We start from the raw sequence: 12,307 nt of genomic DNA, 5'->3' as shown, positions 1-12,307 counted from the left end.
CAAGCATCATTCAGAGCGGGATGGAACGGGAAACGCCGAGAAAGCCTTGCAGGAACCTGGGGGAACGGTGGGTGCCCGTCAGTCCTCCTGCACTGTGGCGCCCCTGCATTCTGGGACCTGTGGGGTCATCTCCCACAGATGCTGAAATGTGCTTCGTCATCGAGTTCTTTCAGAGGACTTCTTTCCCATCTTAAATACACAGCCTTCCCCTGAAATATTATGCACATTTGAAGTTTTACTACCCAAGTCACCTTTCACACTCTGGCATCTGGACACGGCCCCTTCCAAGTTCTTGGGAGAGTAACAACTTCAAGCGAGATGGGTAAGGCATCACAGAAGCCCCCACTCCACTTACAAAACGCTCACTTGGCATCCATCCTTCCCGTCTGTAACTGACTAAAGCAGTTTACTGTCTGCCTCTCCTGCAACATTAAGCAAACCAAGAATGAGGGTACCTCACATATACATGCTTGCATGGCCACAGGGTTCCAGCGACCCGAGCCACAGAAGTCTCCTTGCTGAGAGCAGATACCATCATCCTGCAGCCTGCCTTTCCTTATTCTCCAAAGGCTTCACACTTCAACATCCTCTCATAAGACCTTAGCCCTACACGTGAACACTAACTATCCGTAGGTTACACAGGAACACAAACATCCTGATCCTTCTCAAAAGATGCCAAGAATCCTTCAACATTCAGCATGTGCAGGGCTCCGTTGCATGAGCTGACGCCACGGCGCTACGCATTGTTGGAATAAGTGCCCGACTCTGGCAAGAAGAAATCCAGCTCTTACTCTGGTCTAATGACCTTTAACTCAATCTTCCCTTTAAAAAAAAAGCTTAAGACACTGATTTATATCAGTTGCTATCGTTTCAGTGCTGAAGGAACAAATGTCAGATTTTTTGGGTTCCTCACTAAAAAATAAATACAAGCAGATATTCGAGCCAAAGAGGAGGCAGAAAAGTCAAGGCTGACTTTACTCATGCGTTGAATCTGAGCGGCTGTCCGCTGAAATGAACTCTTCTTCTGAGGCCAAACACTGGTTCCTCCTGACACTGGCATTGAGGCCTTAACTGAGAATGCATTTAGGATGACTCAAGAAAAAACAGGCCAGACAAAGTTTAACTCAATTTTATTTTCCACTTTTAGTATTTTTCAAATTATACAACATGCAGTCTGCCAGAGTGTCCATACATCTTCACCGTAGAACCTAGACGATAACCAGAATTTTCCACGGGCCAGGGGAGGGTTACTTCCAGATCTTCTGTTACATGTACTATATATTACAGCATCATTCCTTGGTATAAACGGCCATTTTCCCCCTCAAACCACCAGCACAAGTGTGTCCACAAATGTTCTTAACGAAAGCTACTGTACAGGTACATCAAGCCGCGAGGGCACACATCTGCAGTACACATGACAGACGCTACCAGCTAGACAGGTCTAATGCTACGGAACGCCCTACCCCCCTTGAATCTGCACACGAGGAGACGTCTTTAAAACGGGTGCGCCAGATGGAGATGTGAAAGCAGACTTCATGGCGGAAGGCTTCCGTCAGCAGCTACCCGGCCCTCGTTCAATACTTCCAGGAAGGCGAGACTGCTAGTGTTAGCTGAAACCATTTTAGATGGTGATGGTTCCCTTAGCTCGCTCAAGATATTAGGGGTGAGACGGTGAAGTGAAATCCTCCCCCTGCCCCCTTCCAGTGGAAAACTTCCCCAATATGTCATGTAGCCACACTCTAAATGTCTTCTGCCCTGCTTAAAAACAAAAACAACAACAAAAACCACTTCAAAGAGGGGGCTGTTAAGACTTTTATTTGCTTTCAGTTATTCCTCTAGGAAAAAAGAATCGATAATTCCCCATGAGTCTTGGTGGTGGCTTGGTCTGGCCTTGACAGAAATATCACTCCTTCATGTGAAGTTAGGGCACCAAAAAGTCACTAGATGCTACATTCTAGACAAACATTTTCATTTCTTCATTTATGCCAATATTTCTATGAATTCTAATTTTTGTAATCACATGATATTATTTCCTTTAAATCTTACTCCACACTGATTCTCCCGACTACCTGCCAATCAAACAAGCAAACTGTACAGCATTTCAAGAGATAATGCATTTGGACAGAATTCTCCAGTAACTGACCAAAACACATTTGGCATTAATATATTTTAGTCTCCAGCCATAAATCTTTTTCTTAAGGTTTAAAAGCACTTTATGAATTGATAATACAGTCAATGAAGGAATATACTACATTATAAAAATGTAATTGGTTAAGTTGAATCCGACCATAAATCTTGATATCCCAAACAGCATTCTCTAATTTAACAATCCACCATCCTGCAGGTAGAGATTGTTTGTACAAACCATCTGGCTATTCCATTATAGCATCAAAAAGTAAATTTTTAAGAAGTAGCATGAGATATAAAATTATTCACAGAGAAACACACGTTCTCTCTCTCTCTTTCTCTCTCTTGCAAAAAGTAACACACAACCAAAAATATCATCATAGGCTCAGCCATTCAGAAGTGCGGTTTTTATATTTAGAGTATAAATGTAAAGGAGTAATAACTTTTAAAAAATGAAAGTTGCATAAATGTGGCTTTTTAAAAAGTGGCCTACAGAGGATATGGTCCTGATCTTAGTTTATCATATAAAGTAATATTTAGGGATCCACTTGAATTTGCTGGATGATCCATTCCAGTAATCTGCCCTCCTTTTAGTCACAGTGTAGGAAAGTTAGTTTTGAGGTCCTATAAAGATTGAAGCTAGGTGAACTGACTGGCTGATCAGCAAGTAGCAGAATTATCTTTAAGAGACATCAAAGCCAACTTTCGTCTGTGAATAAAAGTAGTGTGAATTTTGTGAGTTCCTTGTGGAGATCAAGAAATATGGAACCACAAGTGAAATGTGTGGCTCTTTTTGAAGCATGAAAGGGCCAAAAAATTCTTTAGAAATAGAAAAGGGGTACCCAGGGAAAGGTTACCTTGGGGAGAATTTAAAACAATCTATTAACAAGAGAGCCTCCAAAAAGAATCATTGACCTTTGTTCAATTTCCACACATAAATACAGTTGCATAATAGACAATAGCAGTATGACAGCTATTAACTGGCAATCCTCTCCAAGACCAATGTGTTAGCTTCTAAAATCAGAGCCAAACATATTAACAGCAAGATTATAATCTATGGCATATGTTATTACCTGATAACTTTGCAAAACCTGCCCTACAAAGACCCTTCTATCAGACTGCAAATAGCCATCGAGTAGCTATACTGGGCAAGTACCGGCAATATAAGAAAGTCAAAAGAAGAATTTTTCAAGTGAAAATGAACGCAAAATAAATACTTCAGTAGAACTGGTCTTCTTCTTTCTCCTTGCTCCCCGCCCCCCCAAAACAAAACACATATAAACAAAGTGCAATGTTTAACAAATAAATTAAGTCAAAGCAGCTTTGCTGTGTTAGGGAAATTTTACACAAGAAAAGTTTGGAAGTCAGTTCACAGTCCTCAGTGTTTTACATGTGTGCACGGGCGTGCGCGCACACACACACACACACACACACTCTCTCTCTCTCTCTCCCTCTCTCTCTCTCCGGCCTACATTTCATTCCAGTGGTGACAGCAGCAGGGACAATGCCAGCTCACTCATCTTGGTCAGGCACCAAGAGCGGATGGGTGCTTTCACTGAGATTGGTCTGGTTGTCATTGACTTACCCTCAAATTTGTCAAAACTAGTAGCAGCACACAAGACCAAGTTAATTGAATCCTTGTCAGCTTCCCTGAAGACTTTCCTATTTGGAAATCAATCCTTCTAGAATCCACAACTGGAAGGAAGAGTTGATTCAGCTTTAAATTCGTATGTTGAAAAAACCAATAGTTAAATGTAAAAAAAATCCATCCATACTGATTTCTTCTCCTTCTGCCTAAGAAGATGAAATCTATCTATCTGATGCCAAAGAGAGAAAAGTCAAATAAACTTCAGCAATGAAGGGCTAAAATAACAACTTATTCATAGGCACAAAATTTGTCAATCACTCCCCCGCCCCAAGGCTTTCTTTTCCAACTGCTGGAACTGATCCTGGATTTCAACTGGCCTTACCCCCTCAAGGCTTAAGATGGTTCCCTACAGAAACAGGCCATCCCCAGTGCAAGCTCCAGTAGGATCAGGGAGGAAGAGGCAAGGAGGGGGCCGCCCCATTTCCAATCACCCAACTTTGCAGCATTTTCAACACTTCCGAAGGAAGGCTGTTCACGCTGGGCTGGCCGAGACTGGTCGCTGCAGATTCAGCAGCAAGCAGCTCAGGTGAGTTTTATGACTTTTTGCATTTACATAGATGTGTTTGAATGAACAAATTCTACATTGCTACTGTCAGATTGTTTTTCTGCCTTGAAGAAATTTGCTTTGCATTTTAACAGGTGCCCTACTAAAAGGTGTCTTTTACAGACCCAAAGATGTGACCGGGGTATTCAAAATGCTTCTTTGGGGTCATTTGTTTTGGAAAAGTGTTCAGAATGAACATTTTGAACCTTGTAGCAGCACTTTTTTTGTTCCCTAAAAATATAAAGGAATGTGTTTATTTTACAGGAAACCAGACAGTTGCAGCGGAGCACGATTCCCCCCACCCACCCACCCCCATGGCACTTGGTTGTACCCCCCCCCCCCAGGGAATGGCACGTTAGGGCGTTTGCTGGGACAGTACACTGCCGAGGGAGGAGGCTCCGGGGACCGCCTAGAGACCACCCAACGGCCTAGTCCCTGGCATTCGTTCTCAGGAGTAAGTGGATCTTCTGTGATCGTCCCTTTCAGGTTTCTCAGGAAGAGAAATGTCCAAGCACACATCTGTCCACACAGAGATTCTGCACAGCTCGAATATCTGAAACCGGTGTACTGCAGATGGCTGGGGTAAGCAAGTGTAAAAGAAAATGGAAATTGTGTAGGAGGGGAAAAAAAAATAAAGGAATTGGTGATTAATGTAGTCCTTGACATGCTACATGGAGAGCCGTATCTGTTGAGAGAGAACCAGAGAGAGAACACAGGAGTTAGCGCACACAGTGGAATCTCACTCCTCAGACAAGTGGTCTGATATTTGGAATATCTGGAGTAATTAGATATTTAGATAAACATTCTAGATATTCAGACCAGAGCTGTCCAGTAGAAATATCACATAAGCCACATATTTAAATTTTCAAGTGGCCACATTAAAAAGTGGGAAGAAACAAGTAGAATTCATTTTAATAACATTTTATTTAACCCAAGAAATTCAATCTATTGTCACTTCCACAGGTGACCAGTGTTACGTACTGAGCAATCTCACGTCACACCATCACTGTGGAGCTGCTTCCATCTTTTTCCCACCACGTTTGCAGCGTTTTTCGTGTAGGTTTTATACTTTCGGCACATCTCGATGCAGACGTGGCCACATCTCGAGTGCTCCGTAGCCACGTGTGGCCTGTTGGACAGCACAGTGTCCTACTTACTGCTTTTGCCCTGACAACAGTCTCTTCCAAAAGTCCATCTCTAGCGACACTGGTGATATTCAGAGTAACACAGCGCATTTTCTCATTCCTGAGGGAGACTCCAACACCCTTCGCACAGGGATTCTGAGGCAGGTCAGACATCCCCTAACCCTAATCCTGATGGAAAGGTAGCTTTCACCTCCCTAGGCTGATGAAGTTACTCAGAAGGCACCCCCTTGATTTCACCCCACTTCCCACCAAACATCCATCCGATCACGCTCAGGTCTTCAGGATAAAAGTCTGGGCTAGTCCTGACTCAGAGGCCAGCCCGGAGCGGTCTCTGTCGCCTTCGGAACAACTCCAGTAAAATCCACTTTCAGAAAGGAACCAAAGTTTCCGCTTCCCCCCACCAGCTGGAAGCCCTGTCTGTCTGTGGTCTTCCTGTAGGTTTTGGGCAGAGCTCACGGGGCTTGTGGGGTGGGGAGGGGGCCGCAGCAGGGGTATGTCGAGCCTCATCCTTGAGACACATGGGAAATGCCTGGCACAGAAATATGACAGACACTAAGAAAAACCCACGTGCTCATCTGATTTTAAAAGGAACTCCATAACCTGACACATTGTGCTTTCTGTTTTTGCCTCTAGAAGGCTTAGATCCAAATTCAGGGCTCAACTGCAGTAAACATCCACCTCAGATTCCTGCTACAATGCTCTCTCCCCCTCTGATGTGTTTCTCTTCACTCTCCCGACTCACGTGTTATAATATTGTCAGCAGCCTCTCGGAGTTTATGTAAATAAGCAGGATGCAAATTATAAATCAATAGAAAAAATTCAGGGTGTGGAAAGGGATTATAAAAGTAGATAAGAGCAAAGCGGGTGGAGGGGAAAGAGAAGAGGGAAAAAAGAACATATTCTTTTTTATAATACCACCTCCTCCCAGATACACACACACACGCAAAGAAAACTCAGAGCGCTCATTTGGTAATTACCATCTCTTGCTCCAATGGTGTAACTATTCACAGGTATAACGCTGCTCAATCAAAACTGGCTTAAACAGGGGCGCCTGGGTGGCACAGCGGTTAAGCATCTGCCTTCGGCTCAGGGCGTGATCCCGGCATTGTGGGATCGAGCCCCACATCAGGCTCCTCCGCTATGAGCCTGTTTCTTCCTCTCCCACTCCCCCTGTTTGTGTTCCCTCTCTCGCTGGCTGTCTCTATCTCTGTCAAATAAATAAATAAAATCTTAAAAAAAAAAAAACTGGCTTAAACAACCTTATATGGTAATATTCGTGTTGTTTTTAGACGTCACACAGAGAGAGAGTTGTTTGTGGGAAGAGCGTCTTTAATGTTTAGACTGTCTGGTAAGATTTTGTGCTTATTGTTAGGACAAGAAATGAAAACTCCAAAAGCCCGGTCAGAGTGGTCGTTCACATTCATTTTGAGCTGAAAACCAAGCAATGCAAGGGTGCTTTCTGAATATTACCGCTTGAATCCCCATTTCGCTTTCCTTACAGGTTCATTTTTCTGAGCACATGATCTCAGGATCACTTCTGGGTCACCCTGGTCACATGAGATGGTCTTCCTGCGTGCCCAGGGGCAGGGAGGTAGGAGCACATGCCTTAAATTGCAGGATTAGGGCTTAACATGGTGATTGCAGCCCACTCGTGCTGACAGAGCCTCGTACTAGACACAAGCTTGATGGGGCAGCGTCAACAGTGCCTGCAGACCGCCAAGTCACACAGTTTCCACCAGCTGGCCTTTCATTCAAATCCCCCACCCCTCCATGTGCAAGATTCAGCACGTCTGGCTAATGGTAGGGAAGAAACAGGGGCCACAAGACACCCAACCTGCTTAGTCCCCTCAAAGAGGGCGAGAGAAGACAAAGACTGTAACAGGCTGCCGAAAGGAAAACATAGGGAGTCCACCGGTCAAGTGTCCTTTATTCTAAAGAGGTTGTTCCTCTTCATCCTGAGTTACCAGTCTTTCCGGCCCGTCTGCCAATGCAGTCTTTGCAGCAGGCCCAAGAAGAAGGAAGTCAACTGGGATACTCCCATCCTTCCCCCAACCATCTGAATGTTCATCTCTTCTGATAAATTCAGGAGAGAAAACGGATAGAACTTGTAAAGGTAAATGGGTCAGCTCCCGGAGAAACCACTTCTGACCATTCCGATCACCGAGAGCGGCCAACCCGGAGAGGCTGGCAAACCTTGCAAACATTGAAAACCCAGTTCTATTGACCCTCTTGGATGGCTCAGAGCTGTTACTCTCCGAAAAGCAAGGTACTGGCCCAAATGACCTGCTATGAGACTGTCCCTGGGCTCCTGCCAAACTGGAGGTGGTAATTCAGAGCGGCAACGTGTGACCAGACTTAGGAGGAAATAAAATCGCCTTTCTTTAGAAGGGGTGAGAAGGCTGAAGAAAGACGTGAATTATACAAGGGTTTTGCAAGAAGTATTTAGAGGTTTTCCCCTAACTTCGGCTTTTCCAATTGCTTGCAAGAGGATTTATGCTTAATCCAAACAGTACATAGTTTTATCTTTTCTCTTGCCTTTCTACCATTCAGTGCCCACATTATAAGAACTGCCGATTGTACTCCACACATCACTGCTGAAGAGAAGTGGGTTTTTCTCCCAGGAGCACAAGTGCAACCTGCTGTGGGGCGACGATCGTTCTTCCTTCCTGGGCCTCACGATTGCTCCCTTTGGGCGCACAATGCTGGTTTCCAAGTCCCACACCACAGTGCCCGCCTGCCCTTCTTTCTGCCCCCTCTCCCTGAGTCCTGCTTTGTCTATGCTTTTGCGGCCTGTCCTCACAACCACCGTAACTCTGGCTAATAATTGTGAGGCCCTAATTTTTGCCACATACTCTCCCAGGACTTTCCACCCTTCTTTCACATCTCTCACTCAATTCTCAGAGCAAGCCTGTGATGAAGAAGGTACTATGGGGGCGCCTGGGTGGCCCAGTCGGTTAAGCATCTGACTTCGTGATTTTGTGCTCCCTGCTCAGCAGGGAGCCTGCTTCTCTCTCTCCCTCTGCCCCTCCCCCCACCCATGCAGGCTCACATGCGCTTTCTCTCTCAAATAAATGAAATCTTAAAAAAGAGAGAGAGAGAAGGTGCTATGATCATAACTTCTCCACACCCAAGAATCCTGCCTGGAGTGACAAGGCTGGGTTTTCTTCCACTAAAATAAGACACTGCAACCGAGAGAATGCAGAAGCAAATATGAGAATCCAGGGCCATCCATTGAGCCACATATTAAAGAGATTTGCAAAACTGCAAAGCAATGCCATTCTAAGTTTTTGTTTTGGAGTTAAGATGGCGGAGGAGTAGGGGACCCCTTTTTCAGCCGGTCCCCTGAGTCGAGCTGGATAGGTACCAGACCAGCCTAAATAACCACGGAATCAGCCTGAGACGCAGGATGATGCATCTGGATCTCTACAAATGAACATCTCCAGCGCTGAGTATTGAGGTACGAAGAGGGAGGCTGTAAACCGTGCACAGATATCGGAAGAGAAACGGAAGGGGGAGGGAGCCGCCGCGTTTGGGCGCCGGGAAGCGGCAGCCACCTGCACGGGGGAGCGGGCGGACTCACAGAGGGCACCCGCGAGACAGCGGACTGAGACCGGTGAGCCGTGAACGCGCGCGCCACCAGGCATCTCCCGGAACACCGGAATCCCGGTGTGCTCACGGGATCCAGACTGAGACCGGGAACTCCCGGAGCGCGCGCGGGGCGGCTGGCGGCTGGCGGGCCACCTGCACGGGGGAGCGGGCGGACTCGCGGTCGGCACCCGCGAAACAGCAGACGGAGACCCTGAACCGGGTGCGCGCGCCACCAGGCTTCTCACGAAACTCCGGAATCGCGGTGTGCTCACCGGGCATAGACTGAGACCGGGAGACCCGGGAGCGTGCGGGGCGGCCGGTGGCTGGCGGCATTAGAAACACAAAGGACAGAGACGGGGCGGCCGGTGGCTGGCGGCATTAGAAACACAAAGGACAGAGACGGGGCGGCCGGTGGCTGGCGGCATTGGAAACACAAAGGACAGAGACGCGCCGGCCCTGGAAGTGAGGGCTGGGACGCCGGGTTGGGGCGCACATCCCGGGACGGCCGCAGGGTTGAGCAGCACCAACAGTAACAGAGTTAAAGTGGCCAGAACATCAGTGGAGAACGGGCCGTGATCCCTCTGTTCTGCGACAATGCAGCCTCTGCTGCTCTGACCCTCAGAAGAGGCACAGCCGGCCGCCAGGGAAAGCCGCCAGAGAACAAAAGCCTGGAAATACCGGCTCACAGCGTGCCCATCCCCATCCCCCCTCGCAGGGGACACGGAGACTCTAACCAAACAGGGCTGCCTGAGTATCGGCGCGGCAGGCCCCTCCCCCAGAACACAGAAGGCAGGCTGAAAAATCAAGAAGCCCACAACCCGGGGCGCCTGGGTGGCGCAGTCATTGAGCGCCTGCCTTCGGCTTAGGGCGTGATCCCGGCGTTCCGGAAAGGAGTCCCTCATCGGGCTCCTCCGCTGGGAGCCTGCTTCTTCCTCTCCCACTCCCCTGCTTCTGTTTCGTTCTTGCTGACTGTCTGTCTCCCTCTCTCAGATAAGTAAATAAATAAAATCTTTAAAGAAGAAGCCCACATCTCTAAGATCCCTATAAAACAAGGGGCACGGCCTGGGACCCAGTCAATAATTTTGGGCTCTGGAAACCCCGCAACCTCTCTTCATCAGAATGACAAGAAGGAGAAGCCCCCCCCCCAGCAAAGAAAAGACAATGAGTCAGTGGCCTCTGCCACAGAAGTAACGGATATGGATGTAACCAAATTATCAGAAATGGAATTCAGAGTAACAATGGTCAAGATAATGAGTAGACTTGAGAAAAGTATTCAGGAAAATATTACTGAGAATATAGAATCCCTAAGGGCGGAAATGAGAGCGAATTTGACAGAAATTAAAAATTCTATGAGCCAAATGCAGGCAAAACTAGAGGCTCTGACGGCCAGGGTCACGGAAGCGGAGGAAAGGGTTAGTGAATTGGAGGATGGGTTAATAGAGGAAAAAATAAAAATAGAAGATGGTCTTAAAAAAATCCACGCCCACGAATGTTGGCTACGGGAGATTACTGACTCAACGAAACGATCCAATGTTAGAATCATCGGCATCCCCGAGGGGGTGGAGAAAAACAGAGGCCTAGAAGAGATATTTGAACAAATTGTAGCTGAAAACTTCCCTAATCTAGCAAGGAAAACAAAAATTCGTGTCCAAGAGGCAGAGAGGACCCCTCCCAAGCTCAACCATGACAGACCTACACCACGTCACGTCATAGTACAATTCGCAAATATGAGATCCAAGGATACAGTATTGAAAGCGGCCAGGGCAAAGAAATTTCTCACGTACCAAGGCAAAGGCATCAGAATTACGTCAGACCTGTCTACACAGACCTGGAATGAGAGAAAGGGTTGGGGGAGCATTTTTAAAGCTCTTTCAGAGAAAAACATGCAGCCAAGGATCCTTTATCCAGCAAGGCTGTCATTCAGAATTGATGGAGAAATAAAGACATTTCAGAATCGACAGTCACTAGCCAATTTCGTAACCACGAAACCAGCCCTACAGGAGGTATTACGGGGGGTTCTATAAAAGTAAAAAGGCCCCAAGAGTGATACAAAACAGAAAGTCACAGCCAATACAAACAAAGACTTTACTGACAACATGGCAGAATTAAAAGCATATCTCTCAGTACTCAGCCTGAACATTAATGGTTTAAATTCTGGCTTCAAACGCCACAGGGTTGCAGATTGGATAAAAAGAAATGACCCATCCATTTGCTGTCTACAAGAGACTCATTTCGAACCCAAAGATGCATTCAGACTGAGAGTAAGGGGATGGAGTACCATCTTTCACGCAAATGGACCTCAAAAGAAAGCTGGGGTAGCAATTCTCATATCAGATAAATTGGATTTTAAACTACAGACTATAGTTAGAGATGCAGAAGGGCACTATATTATTCTTAAAGGAAGTATTCAACAAGTGGATATGACAATTATAAATATATATGCCCCCAACAGGGGAGCAGCAAGATACACAAGCCAACTCTTAACCAGAATAAAGAGACATATAGATAAAAATACATTAATAGTAGGGGACCTCAACACTCCACTCTCAGAAATAGACAGAACACCCTGGCAAAAACTAAGCAAAGAATCAAAGGCTTTGAATGCCATACTCGACGAGTTGGACCTCTTAGATATATATAGAACACTACACCCCAGAACCAAAGAATACTCATTCTATTCTAATGCCCATGGAACATTTTCAAGAATAGACCATGTTCTGGGACACAAAACAGGTCTCAGCCGATACCAAAAGATTGAAATTATCCCCTGCATATTCTCAGACCACAATGCTCTGAAATTGGAACTCAACCACAAGGAAAAATTTGGAAGAAACTCAAACACTTGGAGACTAAGAACCATCCTGCTCAGGAATGACTCGATAAACCAGGAAATCAAAAATCAAATTAAACAATTTATGGAGACCAATGAGAATGAAAATACAACAGTCCAAAACCTATGGGATACTGCAAAGGCAGTCCTAAGGGGGAAATACATAGCCATCCAAGCCTCACTCAAAAGAATAGAAACATCTAAAATGCAGTTTTTATATTCTCACCTCAAGAAGCTGGAACAGCAACAGAGGGACAGGCCTAATCCATGCACAAGGAAGCAGTTGACCAAAATTAAAGCTGAAATCAATCAAGCAGAAACCAGAAGTACAGTAGAGCAGATCAACAGGACTAGAAGCTGGTTCTTGGAGAGAATCAATAAAATTGACAGACCACTGGCAAGACTTATCCAAAAGAAAAGAGAAA

The 12,307-nt window shown here is 46.0% G+C and overlaps 1 protein-coding gene across 3 annotated transcripts in view; it reads right to left on the bottom strand.

Moving 5' to 3' along the window:
• Positions 1-1,113: 1,113 nt before the first annotated feature.
• Positions 1,114-12,307, bottom strand: part of KIF5C (kinesin family member 5C) — a 157,365-nt gene continuing 146,171 nt past the window's right edge. For all 3 annotated transcript variants that reach the window (XM_045782189.2, XM_045782198.2, XM_087860631.1), the window contains one exon: positions 1,114-5,004. The gene's annotated coding sequence lies outside the window, so the exon portion shown is untranslated. The remainder of the gene's footprint in view (positions 5,005-12,307) is intronic.

The sequence above is a fragment of the Ursus americanus genome, chromosome 1 (genome assembly GCF_024610735.1).
Source record: "Ursus americanus isolate L20-20 chromosome 1, mUrsAme1.1.p, whole genome shotgun sequence".
In the NCBI taxonomy this organism is placed as follows: Eukaryota; Metazoa; Chordata; class Mammalia; order Carnivora; family Ursidae; genus Ursus; species Ursus americanus.
This window is presented reverse-complemented; position numbering and strand designations above follow the sequence as displayed.